The sequence below is a fragment of the Petromyzon marinus genome, chromosome 75, assembly GCF_048934315.1.
Source record: "Petromyzon marinus isolate PM22_M1 ecotype Great Lakes invasive population chromosome 75, UKy_Petmar_22M1.pri1.0, whole genome shotgun sequence".
NCBI lineage: Eukaryota > Metazoa > Chordata > Hyperoartia > Petromyzontiformes > Petromyzontidae > Petromyzon > Petromyzon marinus.
The window spans coordinates 5,686,830-5,704,735 of record NC_133741.1 but is presented as its reverse complement, the minus strand read 5'-3'; the positions used below and the strand labels follow the sequence as shown (position 1 = coordinate 5,704,735).

General features: G+C 58.8%; 2 long non-coding RNA genes across 4 annotated transcripts; both read left to right on the top strand.

The window, feature by feature from the left end:
• Positions 1-15: 15 nt before the first annotated feature.
• LOC142907154 (uncharacterized) lies at positions 16-8,478 on the top strand. 3 transcript variants are annotated; one of them, XR_012930846.1, is made up of 3 exons: positions 16-57; positions 5,697-5,814; positions 8,307-8,478. It is a non-coding gene; the product is annotated as an uncharacterized LOC142907154 (long non-coding RNA). The 3 variants fall into 3 exon arrangements; XR_012930845.1 differs by lacking the exon at positions 16-57 and adding an exon at positions 3,535-3,595 and having other exon boundaries at positions 8,307-8,477; XR_012930844.1 differs by lacking the exon at positions 16-57 and adding an exon at positions 3,662-3,723 and having other exon boundaries at positions 8,307-8,477.
• Positions 8,479-8,503: 25 nt separating this feature from the next.
• On the top strand, positions 8,504-17,891 carry LOC142907155 (uncharacterized). Its single transcript, XR_012930847.1, has 3 exons — positions 8,504-8,585; positions 13,912-13,981; positions 15,750-17,891. It is a non-coding gene; the product is annotated as an uncharacterized LOC142907155 (long non-coding RNA).
• Positions 17,892-17,906: the final 15 nt, after the last annotated feature.

The window sequence follows — 17,906 nt, the reverse complement described above, 5'->3', positions numbered from 1 at the left end:
TTGTCCAGACAGCGCGTGCTCACCCGCATCGGAGTGATGTCACTCGTCCGCAAGAAGGTGGACACGGCGAGGGGTGACTAGGGGGTGACTAGGGGGTGACTAGGGGGTGACTAGGGGCTGTCCAGGCAGCACGTGCTCACCCGCATCGGAGTGATGTCGCTCGTCCGCAAGAAGGTGGACACGGCGAGGGGTGACTAGGGGGTGACTAGGGGGTGACTAGGGGGTGACTAGGGGCTTGTCCAGACAGCACGTGCTCACCCGCATCGGAGTGATGTCGCTCGTCCGCAAGAAGGTGGACACGGCGAGGGGTGACTAGGGGGTGACTAGGGGGCGACTAGGGGGTGAGTAGGGGCCTCTCCAGACAGCACGTGCTCACCCGCATCGGAGTGATGTCGCTCGTCCGCAAGAAGGTGGACACGGCGAGGGGTGACTAGGGGGTGACTAGGGGGTGACTAGGGGGTGACTAGGGGCTTGTCCAGACAGCACGTGCTCACCCGCATCGGAGTGATGTCGCTCGTCCGCAAGAAGGTGGACACGGCGAGGGGTGACTAGGGGGTGACTAGGGGGTGACTAGGGGGTGACTAGGGGCTTGTCCAGACAGCACGTGCTCACCCGCATCAGAGTGATGTCGCTCGTCCGCAAGAAGGTGGACACGGCGAGGGGTGACTAGGGGGTGACTAGGGGGTGACTAGGGGGTGACTAGGGGCTTGTCCAGACAGCACGTGCTCACCCGCATCGGAGTGATGTCGCTCATCCGCAAGAAGGTGGACACGGCGAGGGGTGACTAGGGGGTGACTAGGGGGTGACTAGGGGGTGACTAGGGGCTGTCCAGACAGCACGTGCTCACCCGCATCGGAGTGATGTCGCTCGTCCGCAAGAAGGTGGACACGGCGAGGGGTGACTAGGGGGTGACTAGGGGGTGACTAGGGGGTGACTAGGGGCCTCTCCAGGCAGCACGTGCTCACCCGCATCGGAGTGATGTCGCTCGTCCGCAAGAAGGTGGACACGGCGAGGGGGTGACGAGGGGGTGACTAGGGGCGACTAGGGGGTGAGTAGGGGGTGACTAGGGGGTGACTAGGGGGTGACTAGGGGCCTCTCCAGACAGCACGTGCTCACCCGCATCGGAGTGATGTCGCTCGTCCACAAGAAGGTGGACACGGCGAGGGGTGACTAGGGGGTGACTAGGGGGCGACTAGGGGGTGAGTAGGGGGTGACTAGGGGGTGACTAGGGGCCTCTCCAGACAGCACGTGCTCACCCGCATCGGAGTGATGTCGCTCGTCCGCAAGAAGGTGGACACGGCGAGGGGTGACTAGGGGGTGACTAGGGGGTGACTAGGGGGTGACTAGGGGCTGTCCAGACAGCACGTGCTCACCCGCATCGGAGTGATGTCGCTCGTCCGCAAGAAGGTGGACACGGCGAGGGGTGACTAGGGGGTGACTAGGGGGTGACTAGGGGGTGACTAGGGGCTGTCCAGACAGCACGTGCTCACCCGCATCGGAGTGATGTCGCTCGTCCGCAAGAAGGTGGACACGGCGAGGGGTGACTAGGGGGTGACTAGGGGGTGACTAGGGGGTGACTAGGGGCTGTCCAGACAGCACGTGCTCACCCGCATCGGAGTGATGTCGCTCGTCCGCAAGAAGGTGGACACGGCGAGGGGTGACTAGGGGGTGACTAGGGGGTGACTAGGGGGTGACTAGGGGCTGTCCAGACAGCACGTGCTCACCCGCATCGGAGTGATGTCGCTCGTCCGCAAGAAGGTGGACACGGCGAGGGGTGACTAGGGGGTGACTAGGGGGTGACTAGGGGGTGACTAGGGGGTGACTAGGGGGTGACTAAGGGGTGACTAGGGGCCTGTCCAGGCAGCACGTGCTCACCCGCATCGGAGTGATGTCGCTCGTCCGCAAGAAGGTGGACACGGCGAGGGGTGACTAGGGGGTGACTAGGGGCGACTAGGGGGTGACTAGGGGGTGACTAGGGGGTGACTAAGGGGTGACTAGGGGCCTCTCCAGACAGCACGTGCTCACCCGCATCGGAGTGATGTCGCTCGTCCGCAAGAAGGTGGACACGGCGAGGGGTGACTAGGGGGTGACTAGGGGGTGACTAGGGGGTGACTAGGGCCTCTCCAGACAGCACGTGCTCACCCGCATCGGAGTGATGTCGCTCGTCCGCAAGAAGGTGGACACGGCGAGGGGTGACTAGGGGGTGACTAGGGGGTGACTAGGGGGTGACTAGGGGCTGTCCAGACAGCACGTGCTCACCCGCATCGGAGTGATGTCGCTCGTCCGCAAGAAGGTGGACACGGCGAGGGGTGACTAGGGGGTGACTAGGGGGCGACTAGGGGGTGAGTAGGGGGTGACTAGGGGGTGAGTAGGGGGTGAGTAGGGGGTGACTAGGGGTGACTAGGGGTGACTAGGGGATGACTAAGGGGTGACTAGGGGGTGACTAGGGGTGACTAGGGGGTGACTAGGGGCTGTCCAGACAGCACGTGCTCACCCGCATCGGAGTGATGTCGCTCGTCCGCAAGAAGGTGGACACGGCGAGGGGTGACTAGGGGGTGACTAGGGGGTGACTAGGGGGTGACTAGGGGCTGTCCAGACAGCACGTGCTCACCCGCATCGGAGTGATGTCGCTCGTCCGCAAGAAGGTGGACACGGCGAGGGGTGACTAGGGGGTGACTAGGGGGTGACTAGGGGGTGACTAGGGGGTGACTAAGGGGTGACTAGGGGCCTGTCCAGGCAGCACGTGCTCACCCGCATCGGAGTGATGTCGCTCGTCCGCAAGAAGGTGGACACGGCGAGGGGTGACTAGGGGGTGACTAGGGGCGACTAGGGGGTGACTAGGGGGTGACTAGGGGGTGACTAAGGGGTGACTAGGGGCCTCTCCAGACAGCACGTGCTCACCCGCATCGGAGTGATGTCGCTCGTCCGCAAGAAGGTGGACACGGCGAGGGGTGACTAGGGGGTGACTAGGGGGTGACTAGGGGGTGACTAGGGCCTCTCCAGACAGCACGTGCTCACCCGCATCGGAGTGATGTCGCTCGTCCGCAAGAAGGTGGACACGGCGAGGGGTGACTAGGGGGTGACTAGGGGGTGACTAGGGGGTGGCTATGGGGTGATTAGGGGGTGACTAGGGGGTGACTAGGGGTGACTGGGGTTGACTAGGGGGTGACTAGGGGTGACTAGGGGTGACTAGCGGGTGACTTGGGGTGACTAGGGGTGACTAGGGATGACTAGGGGATGACTAGGGGTGACTAGGGGGTGACTAGGGGGTGACTAGGGGCCTGTCCAGACAGCACGTGCTCACCCGCATCGGAGTGATGTTGCTCGTCCGCAAGAAGGTGGACACGGCGAGGGGTGACTAGGGGGTGACTAGGGGGTGACTAGGGCCTCTCCAGGCAGCACGTGCTCACCCGCATCGGAGTGATGTCGCTCGTCCTCAAGAAGGTGGACACGGCGAGGGGTGACTAGGGGGTGACTAGGGGGCGACTAGGGGGTGACTAGGGGGTGACTAGGGGGTGACTAGGGGGTGACTAGGGGCTTGTCCAGACAGCACGTGCTCACCCGCATCGGAGTGATGTCGCTCGTCCGCAAGAAGGTGGACACGGCGAGGGGTGACGAGGAGGTGACTAGGGGGTGACTAGGGGGTGACTAGGGGGTGACTAGGGGCTCTCCAGACAGCACGTGCTCACCCGCATTGGGGTGATGTCGCTCGTCCGCAAGAAGGTGGACACGGCGGGGGTGACTAGGGGATGTGACTAAGGTGACTATAAGAAACACTATAGGGGTGACTATATGGGCGCTCTATAGGGGTGACTATATGAGGCGACTGGGCGTGAAAACGGGAGATGGTTTTGCATGGATGGTGGACGAATCTGTGAGTGAGTGAGTGGGCTACTCTGTGGCTGAGTGAGTGAGTGGGCGACTCTGTGGCTGAGTGAGTGAGTGGGCGACTCTGTGACTGACTGAGTGAGTGAGTGGGCGACTCTGTGGCTGAGTGAGTGAGTGAGTGGGCGACTCTGTGACTGACTGAGTGAGTGGGCGACTTTGTGGCTGAGTGAGTGAGTGGGCGACTCTGTGGCTGAGTGAGTGAGTGGGCGACTCTGTGACTGACTGAGTGAGTGAGTGGGCGACTCTGTGGCTGAGTGAGTGAGTGGGCGACTCTGTGACTGAGTGAGTGAGTGGGCGACTCTGTGACTGAGTGATAGAGTGGGCGACTCTGTGACTGAGTGAGTGAGTGGACGACTCTGTGAATGAGTGAGTGAGTGGGCGACTCTGTGGCTGAGTGAGTGAGTGGGCGACTCTGTGGCTGAGTGAGTGAGTGGGCGACTCTGTGGCTGAGTGAGTGAGTGGGCGACTCTGTGACTGAGTGAGTGGGCGACTCTGTGGCTGAGTGAGTGAGTGGGCGACTCTGTGGCTGAGTGAGTGGGCGACTCTGTGACTGAGTGAGTGAGTGGGCGACTCTGTGACTGACTGAGTGAGTGGACGACTCTGTGACTGAGTGATTGAGTGGACGACTCTGTGACTGAGTGAGTGAGTGAGTGGGCGACTCTGTGACTGACTGAGTGAGTGAGTGGGCGACTCTGTGACTGACTGAGTGAGTGAGTGGGCGACTCTGTTGCTGAGTGAGTGACTGAGTGAGTGGGCGACTCTGTGGCTCAGTGAGTGGGTGGGCGACTCTGTGGCTGAGTGAGTGGGTGGGCGACTCTGTGACTGAGTGAGTGAGTGGGCGACTCTGCGACTGACTGAGTGAGTGAGTGGGCGACTCTGTGACTGAGTGAGTGAGTGGGCGACTTTGTGGCTGAGTGAGTGAGTGGGCGACTTTGTGACTGACTGAGTGAGTGAGTGGGCGACTCTGTGACTGAGTGAGTGAGTGAGTGGGCGACTTTGTGACTGAGTGAGTGAGTGAGTGGGCGTCTCTGTGGCTCAGTGAGTGAGTGAGTGGGCGACTCTGTGGCTGAGTGAGTGAGTGAGTGGGCGACTTTGTGACTAAGTGAGTGAGTGAGTGGGCGACTCTGTTACTGAGTGAGTGAGTGGGCGACTCTGTGACTGAGTGAGTGAGTGAGTGGGCGACTCTGTGACTGAGTGAGTGAGTGAGTGGGCGACTCTGTGACTGAGTGAGTGAGTGGGCGACTCTGTGACTGACTGAGTGAGTGAGTGGGCGACTCTGTGATTGAGTGAGTGAGTGGGCGACTCTGTGGCTGAGTGAGTGAGTGGGCGACTCTGTGACTGAGTGAGTGAGTGGGCGACTCTGTGGCTGAGTGAGTGAGTGGGCGACTGTGTGGCTGAGTGAGTGAGTGGGCGACTCTGTGGCTGACTCAGTGAGTGAGTGGGCGACTCTGTGACTGAGTGAGTGAGTGGGTGACTCTCTGACTGACTGAGTGAGTGAGTGGGCGACTCTGTGGCTGAGTGAGTGAGTGGGCGACTCTGTGACTGAGTGAGTGGGTGGGCGACTCTGTGGCTGAGTGAGTGGGTGGGCGACTCTGTGGCTGAGTGAGTGAGTTAGTGGGCGACTCTGTGACTGAGTGAGTGAGTGGGCGACTCTGTGACTGAGTGAGTTAGTGGGCGACTCTGTGGCTGAGTGAGTGAGTGAGTGGGGGACTCTGTGAGTATGTGAGTGAGTGAGTGGGCGACTCTGTGGCTGAGTGAGTGGGCGACTGTGACTGAGTGAGCGGGCGACTCTGCGTGGGCGACTACAGGTGCAGGAGTTCTCCCACGTTAATGGGAGGTGGAGCATCCCGTCGCTCGCCATTGAGCGGAGTCGCCCACCGCTCGCTCCACCCCAACCCCTTTCGTCCGCTCCGCCGAGTCAACCCGGTAGTCAACCGCTCGCTCACTCGCTCACTCACTCGCCCACTCTCTCACTCGCTCCCTCACTCACTCACTCACCCGCTCACCCGCTCACTCGCTCCCTCACCCACTCACTCACTCGCCCACTCTCTCACTCGCTCACTCACCCGCTCACTCGCTCCCTCACTCGCTCGCTCACTCAGTCACCCGCTCACTCACCCACTCACTTGCCCGTTCACTCACCCACTCACTCGCCCGCTCACTCACTCACCCGCTCACTCACCCACTCACTCGCCCGCTCACCCACTCACTCACCCGCTCACTCACCCACTCACTCGCCCGCTCACTTACCCACTCACTCGCCCGCTCACCCACTCACTCACCCGGTCACTCACTCACCCACTCACTCACTCACCCACCCACCCACTCACTCACCCACTCACCCACTGAGTTACCTGTTCACCCGCTCAATCACTCACTCACTTGCTCACCCGCTCGCTCGCTCACTCGTCCACTAACTCACTCACTCACTCGCTCACTCACCCGCTCACTTGCCCAGGGACACCCCCAGTGACAGCTGTCCCTGTGTGTGAGTCTGCTGTGTGGTGCTGTAGTCTAGGGGGACACCCCCAGTGACAGCTGTCCCTGTGTGAGTCTGCTGTGTGGTGCTGTAGCCCTAGGGGACACCCCCAGTGACAGCTGTCCCTGTGTGTGAGTCTGCTGTTGCTGTGTGGTGCTGTAGCCTAGGGGGACACCCCCAGTGACAGCTGTCCCTGTGTGTGAGTCTGCTGTGTGGTGCTGTAGCCCTAGGGGGTACCTCCAGTGGCAGCTGTCCCTGTGTGTGAGTCTGCTGTGTGGTGCTGTAGACTAGGGGGGCACGCCCAGTGACAGCTGTCCCTGTGTGTGAGTCTGCTGTGTGGTGCTGTAGCCTAGGGGGGCACGCCCAGTGACAGCTGTCCCTGTGTGTGAGTCTGCTGTGTGGTGCTGTAGCCCTAGGGGGACACCCCCAGTGGCAGCTGTCCCTGTGTGTGAGTCTGCTGTGTGGTGCTGTAGCTCTAGGGGACACCCCCAGTGACAGCTGTCCCTGTGTGTGAGTCTGCTGTGTGGAGCTGTAGCCCTAGGGGGACACCCCCAGTGACAGCTGTCCCTGTGTGTGTCTGCTGCTGTTGTGTGGTGCTGTAGCTAAGGGGACACCCCCAGTGACAGCTGTCCCTGTGTGTGTCTGCTGCTGTTGTGTGGTGCTGTAGCTAAGGGGACACCCCCAGTGACAGCTGTCCCTGTGTGTGAGTCTGCTGTTGCTGTGTGGAGCTGTAGCCCTAGGGGACACCCCCAGTGACAGCTGTCCCTGTGTGTGAGTCTGCTGTGTGGTGCTGTAGCCCTAGGGGACACCCCCAGTGACAGCTGTCCCTGTGTGTGAGTCTGCTGTGTGATGCTGTAGCCCTAGGGGACACCCCCAGTGGCAGCTGTCCTTGTGTGTGAGTGGTGCTGTGTGGAGCTGTAGCCTAGGGGACACCCCCAGTGACAGCTGTCCCTGTGTGTGAGTCTGCTGTGTGATGCTGTAGCCCTAGGGGACACTCCCAGTGGCAGCTGTCCTTGTGTGTGAGTGGTGCTGTGTGGAGCTGTAGCCTAGGGGACACCCCCAGTGACAGCTGTCCTTGTGTGTGAGTGGTGCTGTGTGGAGCTGTAGCCCTAGGGTACACCCCCAGTGGCAGCTGTCCCTGTGTGTGAGTCTGCTGTTGCTGTGTGGTGCTGTAGCCCTAGGGGGACACCCCCAGTGGCAGCTGTCCCTGTGTGTGAGTCTGCTGTTGCTGTGTGGTGCTGTAGCCTAGGGGACACCCCCAGTGACAGCTGTCCCTGTGTGTGAGTCTGCTGTGTGGTGCTGTAGCTAAGGGGGCACCCCCAGTGACAGCTGTCCCTGTGTGTGAGTCTGCTGTTGCTGTGTGGAGCTGTAGCCCTAGGGGACACCCCCAGTGGCAGCTGTCCCTGTGTGGTGCTGTAGCCCTAGGAGGACACCCCCAGTGACAGCTGTCCCTGTGTGGTGCTGTAGTCTAGGAGGACACCCCCAGTGACAGCTGTCCCTGTGTGGTGCTGTAGCCCTAGGGGACACCCCCAGTGACAGCTGTCCCTGTGTGGTGCTGTAGCCCTAGGGGACACCCCCAGTGGCAGCTGTCCCTGTGTGGAGCTGTAGCCCTAGGGGACACCCCCAGTGACAGCTGTCCCTGTGTGGTGCTGTAGCCCTAGGGGGACACCCCCAGTGACAGCTGTCCCTGTGTGGTGCTGTAGCCCTAGGGGGACACCCCCAGTGGCAGCTGTCCCTGTGTGGTGCTGTAGCCCTAGGGGACACCCCCAGTGACAGCTGTCCCTGTGTGGAGCTGTAGCCCTAGGGGGCACCCCCAGTGGCAGCTGTCCCTGTGTGGAGCTGTAGCCCTAGGGGACACCCCCAGTGACAGCTGTCCCTGTCACTCACACCCACTGCCCCGCCCACTCGCCCCCCGCCCCTCCCCCCTCCGTTGCCATAGCAACCCCCGGCCCTGGAGACCGTCCCGCCGTCCCCGCCCCTCCCGACTTGGCCCCCGCGGTTGCCGTGGAAACCGGGGCGGGCGCCCCCGCGGTTGCCGGGGCGACCGTCGAGGGGGAGGGGCCGGCGGAGGGGGCGGGGCCCGTAGCTGTCGAGGGGGCGGGGGATGGCCAGAGGGGGGCGGGGCCTGCGGAGAAGGGGGAGGGGCCACGGGGAGGTGGGAGGAGGGGTGGAGGATGGGGAGGGGGTGGGGCTTAAGTCAGCACAGGAGGCAGAGCTGGTGAGTAAATCACTCACCACTCACTCACCACTCACTCACCACTCACCACTCACTCACCACTCACTCACCACTCACTCACCACTCACTCACCACTCACTCACCACTCCCACTCACCACTCACTCACTCACCACTCACTCACCACTCACTCACCACTCACCACTCACTCACCACTCACTCACTCACCACTCACTCACCACTCACCACTCACTCACCACTCACTCACCACTCACTCACCACTCACCACTCACTCACCACTCAATCACCACTCACCACTCACTCACCACTCACTCACCACTCACTCACCACTCACTCACTCACCACTCACTCACCACTCACCACTCACTCACCACTCACTCACTCACCACTCACTCACCACTCACCACTCACTCACCACTCACTCACCACTCACTCACCACTCACCACTCACTCACCACTCACTCACCACTCACCACTCACTCACCACTCACTCACCACTCACTCACCACTCACTCACCACTCACCACTCACTCACCACTCACTCACTCACCACTCACTCACCACTCACTCACCACTCACCACTCACTCACCACTCACTCACCACTCACCACTCACTCACCACTCACCACTCACTCACCACTCACCACTCACTCACCACTCACTCACCACTCACTCACTCACCACTCACTCACCACTCACTCACCACTCACTCACTCACTCACCACTCACTCACCACTCACTCACCACTCACTCACCACTCACCACTCACCACTCACTCACCACTCACCACTCACTCACCACTCACTCACCACTCACCACTCACTCACCACTCACTCACCACTCACCACTCACCACTCACTCACTCACCACTCACTCACCACTCACTCACTCACCACTCACTCACCACTCACTCACCACTCACTCACCACTCACCACTCACTCACTCACCACTCACCACTCACTCACTCACCACTCACCACTCACTCACCACTCACTCACTCACTCACCACTCACTCACCACTCACTCACCACTCACTCACCAGTTACTCACCACTCACCACTCACTCACCACTCACTCACCACTCACTCACTCACTCAACCACTCACTCACCACTCACCACTCACTCACCACTCACTCACCACTCACTCACCACTCACCACTCACTCACCACTCACTCACCACTCACTTACCACTCAGTCACTCACTCACCACTCACCACTCACTCACCACTCACCACTCACTCACCACTCACTCACCACTCACTCACTCACTCACCACTCACCACTCACTCACCACTCAATCACCAATCACTCACTACACCACTCACCACTCACTCACCACTCACCACTCACTCACCACTCACTCACCACTCAGTCACTCACTCACCACTCACCACTCACTCACCACTCACCATCACTCACCACTCACTCACCACTCACTCACTCACCACTCACCACTCCTCACCACTCACTCACCATTCACCACTCACTCACCACTCACTCACCACTCACCACTCACCACTCACTCACTCACTCACCAATCACTCACCACTCACCACTCACTCACTCACCACTCACTCACCACTCACTCACCACTCACTCACTCACTCACCACTCACTCACCACTCACCACTCACTCACCACTCACTCACTCACCACTCACTCACCACTCACTCACCACTCACTCACCAGTTACTCACCACTCACCACTCACTCACCACTCACTCACCACTCACTCACTCACTCACCACTCACTCACCACTCACCACTCACTCACCACTCACTCACCACTCACTCACCACTCACCACTCACTCACCACTCACTCACCACCCACTTACCACTCAGTCACTCACTCACCACTCACCACTCACTCACCACTCACCACTCACTCACCACTCACTCACCACTCACTCACTCAACCACTCACCACTCACTCACCACTCACTCACCACTCACTCACTCACCACTCACCACTCACTCACCACTCACCACTCACTCACCACTCAACCACTCACTCACCACTCAGTCACTCACTTACCACTCACCCTCACCACTCACCACTCACTCACCACTCACTCACCACTCACTCACCACTCACTCACCACTCACCACCACTCACCACTCACTCACCACTCACTCACCATCCACTCACCACTCACCACTCACTCACCACGCACCACTCACTCACCACGCACTCACCACTCACCACTCACCTCTCACTCACTCACCACTCACCACTCATCACTCACTCACACTCTCCACTCATCACCACTCACCACTCACCACTCAGTCACTCACTCACCACTCACACTCATCCACTCACCAATCACTCACTCACCACTCACCACTCAGTCATCACTCACCACTCACCACTCACTCACCACTCACCACTCACTCACTCACTCACACTCACTCACCACTCACTCACTCACTCACCCACTCACCACTCACTCACTCACGCACCACTCACTCACCACTCACCACTCACTCACTCACCACTCACTCACCACTCACTCACCACTCACCACGCTCTCACCACTCACTCACCACTCACTCACCACTCACTCACCCACCACTCACCACTCACTCACCACTCACTCACAACTCACCACTCACTCACCACTCACTCACCCCTCACCACCACTCACTCACCACTCACTCACCACTCACCACTCACTCACCACTCACTCACCACTCACCAACTCACTCACCACTCACTCACCACTCACCACTCACTCACCACTCACTCACCACTCACCACTCACCACTCACTCACACTCACTCACCACTCACTCACCACTCACCACTCACTCTCCACTCACTCACCACTCAGTCACTCACTCACCACTCAGCACTCACTCACACTCACTCACCACACTCACTCACCACTCACCACTCACTCACTCACTCACCACTCACCACTCACTCACCACTCACTCAACCACTCACCACTCACTCACCACTCACTCACCACTCACCACTCACTCACCACTCACTCCTCACTCACCACTCACTCACCACTCACTCACCACTCAGTCACTCACTCACCACTCACCACCACTCATCACTCACCCTCACCACTCACTCACCACTCACTCACTCACCACTCACCAGTCACTCACCACTCACTCACTCACCACTCACTCACTACTCACTCACCACTCACTCACCACCACTCACCACTCCCACTCACCACTCACTCACCACTCACTCACCACTCACCACTCACTCACCACTCACCACTCACTCACCACTCACCACTCACTCACCACTCACCCACTCACTCACCACTCACCCACTCACTCACCACCCACCTCTCACCACTCACCACTCACTCACCACTCACTCACTCACTCATCACTCACTCACCACTCACTCACCACTCAATCACTCACCACTCACTCACCACTCACTCACTCACCACTCACTCACTCACCACTCACTCACCACTCACTCACCACTCACCACTCACTCACCACTCACTCACCACTCACTCACTCACCACTCACTCACACTCACCACTCACTCACTCACTCACCACTCACCACCCACTCACTCACCACTCACTCACCACTCACTCACCACTCACCACTCACTCACCACTCACTCACCACTCACCACTCACTCACCACTCACTCACTCACACTCAATCACTCACTCACCACTCACTCACCACTCACTCACTCACCACTCAATCACTCACTCACCACTCACCACTCACTCACCTCACTCACTCACCACTCAATCACTCACCACTCAATCACTCACTCACCACTCACCACTCACTCACCACTCACTCACCACTCACTCACTCACCACTCACCACTCACTCACTCACCACTCACCACTCACTCACTCACCACTCACCACTCACTCACCACTCACTCACCACTCACTCACCACTCACCACTCACTCACTCACCACTCACCACTCACTCAACACTCACTCACCACTCACTCAACACTCACACACAATCAGTCACTCACCACTCACCCACTCACCTCACCACTCACTCACTCACCCACTCACCACTCACTCACACTCACTCACTCACCACCACTCACCCACCACTCACTCACCACTCACCACTCACCACTCACCACCACTCCCACTCACCCTCACTCACCACTCACCACTCACCACTCACTCACCACTCACTCACCACTCACCACTCACTCACCACTCACTCACTCACCACTCACCACTCACTCACACTCACCACTCACTCACTCACCACTCACTCACACACCACTCACTCACCACTCACCACTCACTCACCACTCACCACTCACTCACCACTCACTCACCACTCACTCACCACTCAGTCACCACTCACTCACCCCATTCACCACTCACTCACTCACTCACCACTCACTCACCCACTCACCACTCACTCACCACTCACTCACTCACCACTCACCACTCACTCACTCACCCACTCACCACTCACCCACTCCACTCACTCACTCACCACTCACACTCACCACTCACTCACCACTCACTCACCACTCACACTCACTCACTCACTCACCACTCACCACTCAGTCACCACTCAGTCACCACTCACTCACCACTCACTCACTCACCAATCACTCACTCACTCACCCACTCACTCACCACTCACTCACCACTCACCCACTCACTCACCCACTCACTCACCACTCACCACACTCACTCAACACTCACTCACTCACCCACTCACCACTCACTCACCACTCACCCACCACTCACTCACCACTCACTCACCACTCACTCACTCACCACTCACCCACCACTCACCACTCACTCACCACTCACTCACTCACCACTCACTCACTCACCACTCACCACTCACTCACTCACCACTCACTCACTCACTCACCCACTCACTCACCACTCACTCACTCACTCACCACTCACTCACTCACTCACCACTCACTCACTCACTCACCCACTCACCACTCACTCACCCACTCACCCACTCACCACTCACCACTCACTCACCACTCACTCACTCACTCACCCACTCACCACTCACTCACCCACTCACCCACTCACCCACTCACCACTCACTCACCACTCACTCACCCACTCACTCACTCACTCACCCACTCACTCACCCTCCCACTCACCCACTCACTCACTCACCCACTCACTCACCCTCCCACTCACCCACTCACCACTCACTCACCCACTCACCCACTCACCACTCACTCACCACTCACTCACCCACTCACTCACTCACTCACCCACTCACTCACCCTCCCACTCACTCACTCACCCACCCACTCACCCACTCACTCACTCACCCACTCACTCACTCACTCACCCACTCACCACCCCCCACTATCCCCGCCCCTCCCCCCAGGTTGCTGTTGGCCCCCTCCCTCACCCCGGCCTCGTGCAGACTTCAACACTCACCACTCCTCACCAGTGTGGTGAGTCTACACTCACCACCACTCACCAACACTCACCACCACTCACCAACACTCACCACCAGTGTGGTGAGTCAACACTCACCACCACTCACCAGCACTCACCAACCCTCACCAACACTCACCACCACTCCTCACCAGTGTGGTGAGTGCGAGTCTACACTCACCACCACTCCTCACCAGTGTGGTGAGTCTACACTCACCAACACTCACCAACACTCACCAGTGTGGTGAGTCTACACTCACCAACACTCACCAGTGTGGTGAGTCTACACACACCACCACTCACCACCACTCACCACCACTCACCAGTGTGGTGAGTGTGAGTCTACACTCACCAACACTCACCACCACTCACCACCACTCACCACCACTCACCAGTGTGGTGAGTGTGAGTCTACACTCACCACCACTCACCAGCACTCACCACGACTCACCACGACTCACCACCACTCACCACCACTCACCACCACTCACCAACCCTCACCACCACTTCTCACCAGTGTGGTGAGTGTGAGTCTACACTCACCACCACTCACCAACCCTCATCACCACTCACCAACACTCACCTCACCAGTGTGGTGAGTCTACACTCACCAACACTCACCAGCACTCACCACCACTCACCACCACTCCTCAAGAGTGTGGTGAGTGTGAGTCTACACTCACCACCACTCACCACCACTCACCACCACTCACCAGTGTGGTGAGTGTGAGTCTACACTCACCACCACTCACCACCACTCACCACCACTCCTCACCAGTGTGGTGAGTGTGAGTCTACACTCACCAACACTCACCACCACTCACCACCACTCACCAGGGTGGTGAGTGTGAGTCTACACTCACCAACACTCACCACCACTCACCACCACTCACCAGGGTGGTGAGTGTGAGTCTACACTCACCACCACTCACCACCACTCACCACCACTCACCACCACTCATCAGGGTGGTGAGTGTGAGTCTACACTCACCACCACTCACCACCACTCACCACCACTCACCCCCTCACTCACCATGTGAGTGAGGGGGTGAGTGGTAAGTGAGGGTGTGAGTGGTGAGTGAGTGTGAATGTACACTCACCACCACTCACCAGTGTGAGTGAGTGTGAATCTACACTCACCACCACTCACCACCACTCACCACCACTCATCCCCTCACTCACCATGTGAGTGAGGGTGTGAGTGGTGAGTGAGTGTGTGAGTGGTGAGTTAGTGTGAATCTACACTCACCACCACTCACCACCACTCACCATGTGAGTGAGGGGGTGAGTGGTGAGTGGTGAGTGAGTGTGAGTCTACACTCACCACCACTCACCACCACTCACCATGTGAGTGAGGGGGTGAGTGGTGAGTGAGTGTGAGTCTACACTCACCAACACTCACCACCACTCACCACCACTCACCATGTGAGTGAGGGGGTGAGTGGTGAGTGAGTGTGAGTGTGAGTCTACACTCACCACCACTCACCACCACTCACCACCACTCACCACTCACCACCACTCACTCACCATGTGAGTGAGGGTGTGAGTGGTGAGTGAGGGTGTGAGTGGTGAGTGAGTGTGAATGTACACTCACCACCACTCACCACCACTCACCATGTGAGTGAGGGGGTGAGTGGTGAGTGGTGAGTGAGTGTAAGTCTACACTCACCACCACTCACCACCACTCACCACCACTCACCATGTGAGTGAGGGGGTGAGGGGTGAGTGAGTGGTGAGTGAGTGGTGAGTGAGTGGTGAGTGTGGGTGACTCTCCGTGTGTCACAGGGGTGGACGAGATGGTGGTGGACTCAAAACCAGCAGCTGGTGAGTGATCTCACCCTGTCACTCACCACGACACTCACCCTGTCACTCACCCTGTCACTCACCCTGTCACTCACCACGACACTCACCCTGTCACTCACCACGACACTCACCCTGTCACTCACCCTGTCACTCACCACGACACTCACCCTGTCACTCACCCTGTCACTCACCCTGTCACTCACCACGACACTCACCCTGTCACTCACCCTGTCACTCACCCTGTCACTCACCACGACACTCACCCTGTCACTCACCACGACACTCACCCTGTCACTCACCCTGTCACTCACCACGACACTCACCCTGTCACTCACCCTGTCACTCACCCTGTCACTCACCACGACACTCACCCTGTCACTCACCACGACACTCACCACGACACTCACCCTGTCACTCACCCTGTCACTCACCCTGTCACTCACCACGACACTCACCACGACACTCACCCTGTCACTCACCCTGTCACTCACCCTGTCACTCACCCTGTCACTCACCACGACACTCACCCTGTCACTCACCCTGTCACTCACCACGACACTCACCCTGTCACTCACCCTGTCACTCACCACGACACTCACCCTGTTACTCACCCTGTCACTCACCCTGTCACTCACCACGTCACTCACCCTGTCACTCACCCTGTCACTCACCCTGTCACTCACCACGACACTCACCCTGTCACTCACCCTGTCACTCACCCTGTCACTCACCACGACACTCACCCTGTCACTCACCCTGTCACTCACCCTATCACTCACCATGTCACTCACCCTGTCACTCACCACGACACTCACCCTGTCACTCACCCTGTCACTCACCCTGAGACTCACCACGTCAGTCACCCTGTCACTCACCCTGTCACTCACCCTGTCACTCACCCTGTCACTCACCACGACACTCACCCTGTCACTCACCCTGTCACTCACCCTGTCACTCACCACGACACTCACCCTGTCACTCACCCTGTCACTCACCCTGTCACTCACCACGACACTCACCACGACACTCACCATGTCACTCACCCTGTCACTCACCCTGTCACTCACCCTGTCACTCACCCTGTCACTCACCACGACACTCACCCTGTCACTCACCATGTCACTCACCCTGTCACTCACCCTGACACCACGACACTCACCCTGACACTCACCACGACACTCACCCTGTCACTCACCACGACACTCACCACGACACTCACCCTGTCACTCACCCTGTCACTCACCACGACACTCACCCTGTCACTCACCACGACACTCACCACGACACTCACCCTGTCACTCACCCTGTCACTCACCCTGACACTCACCCTGTCACTCACCCTGTCACTCACCACGACACTCACCCTGTCACTCACCACGACACTCACCATGTCACTCACCCTGTCACTCACCCTGTCACTCACCCTGTCACTCACCACGACACTCACCCTGTCACGCACCACGACACTCACCACGACACTCACCACGTCACTCACCCTGTCACTCACCCTGTCACTCACCACGACACTCACCACGTCACTCACCATGTCACTCACCCTGTCACTCACCACGACACTCACCCTGTCACTCACCCTGTCACTCACCCTGTCACTCACCATGTCACTCACCCTATCACTCACCATGTCACTCACCCTACACTCACCCTGTCACTCACCACGTCACTCACCACGACACTCACCCTGTCACTCACCCTGTCACTCACCCTGACACTCACCACGTCACTCACCCTGTCACTCACCCTGTCACTCACCACGACACTCACCCTGTCACTCACCCTGTCACTCACCCTGTAACTCACCACGTCACTCACCCTGTCACTCACCACGACACTCACCCTGTCACTCACCCTGTCACTCACCACGTCACTCACCCTGTCACTCACCCTGTCACTCACCCTGTCACTCACCACGACACTCACCCTGTCACTCACCCTGTCACTCACCCTGTCACTCACCCTGTCACTCACCACGTCATTCACCCTGTCACTCACCCTGTCACTCACCCTGTCACTCACCCTGACACTCACGACGTCACTCACCACGTCACTCACCCTGTCACTCACCACGACACTCACCCTGTCACTCACCCTGTCACTCACCCTGTCACTCACCCTGTCACT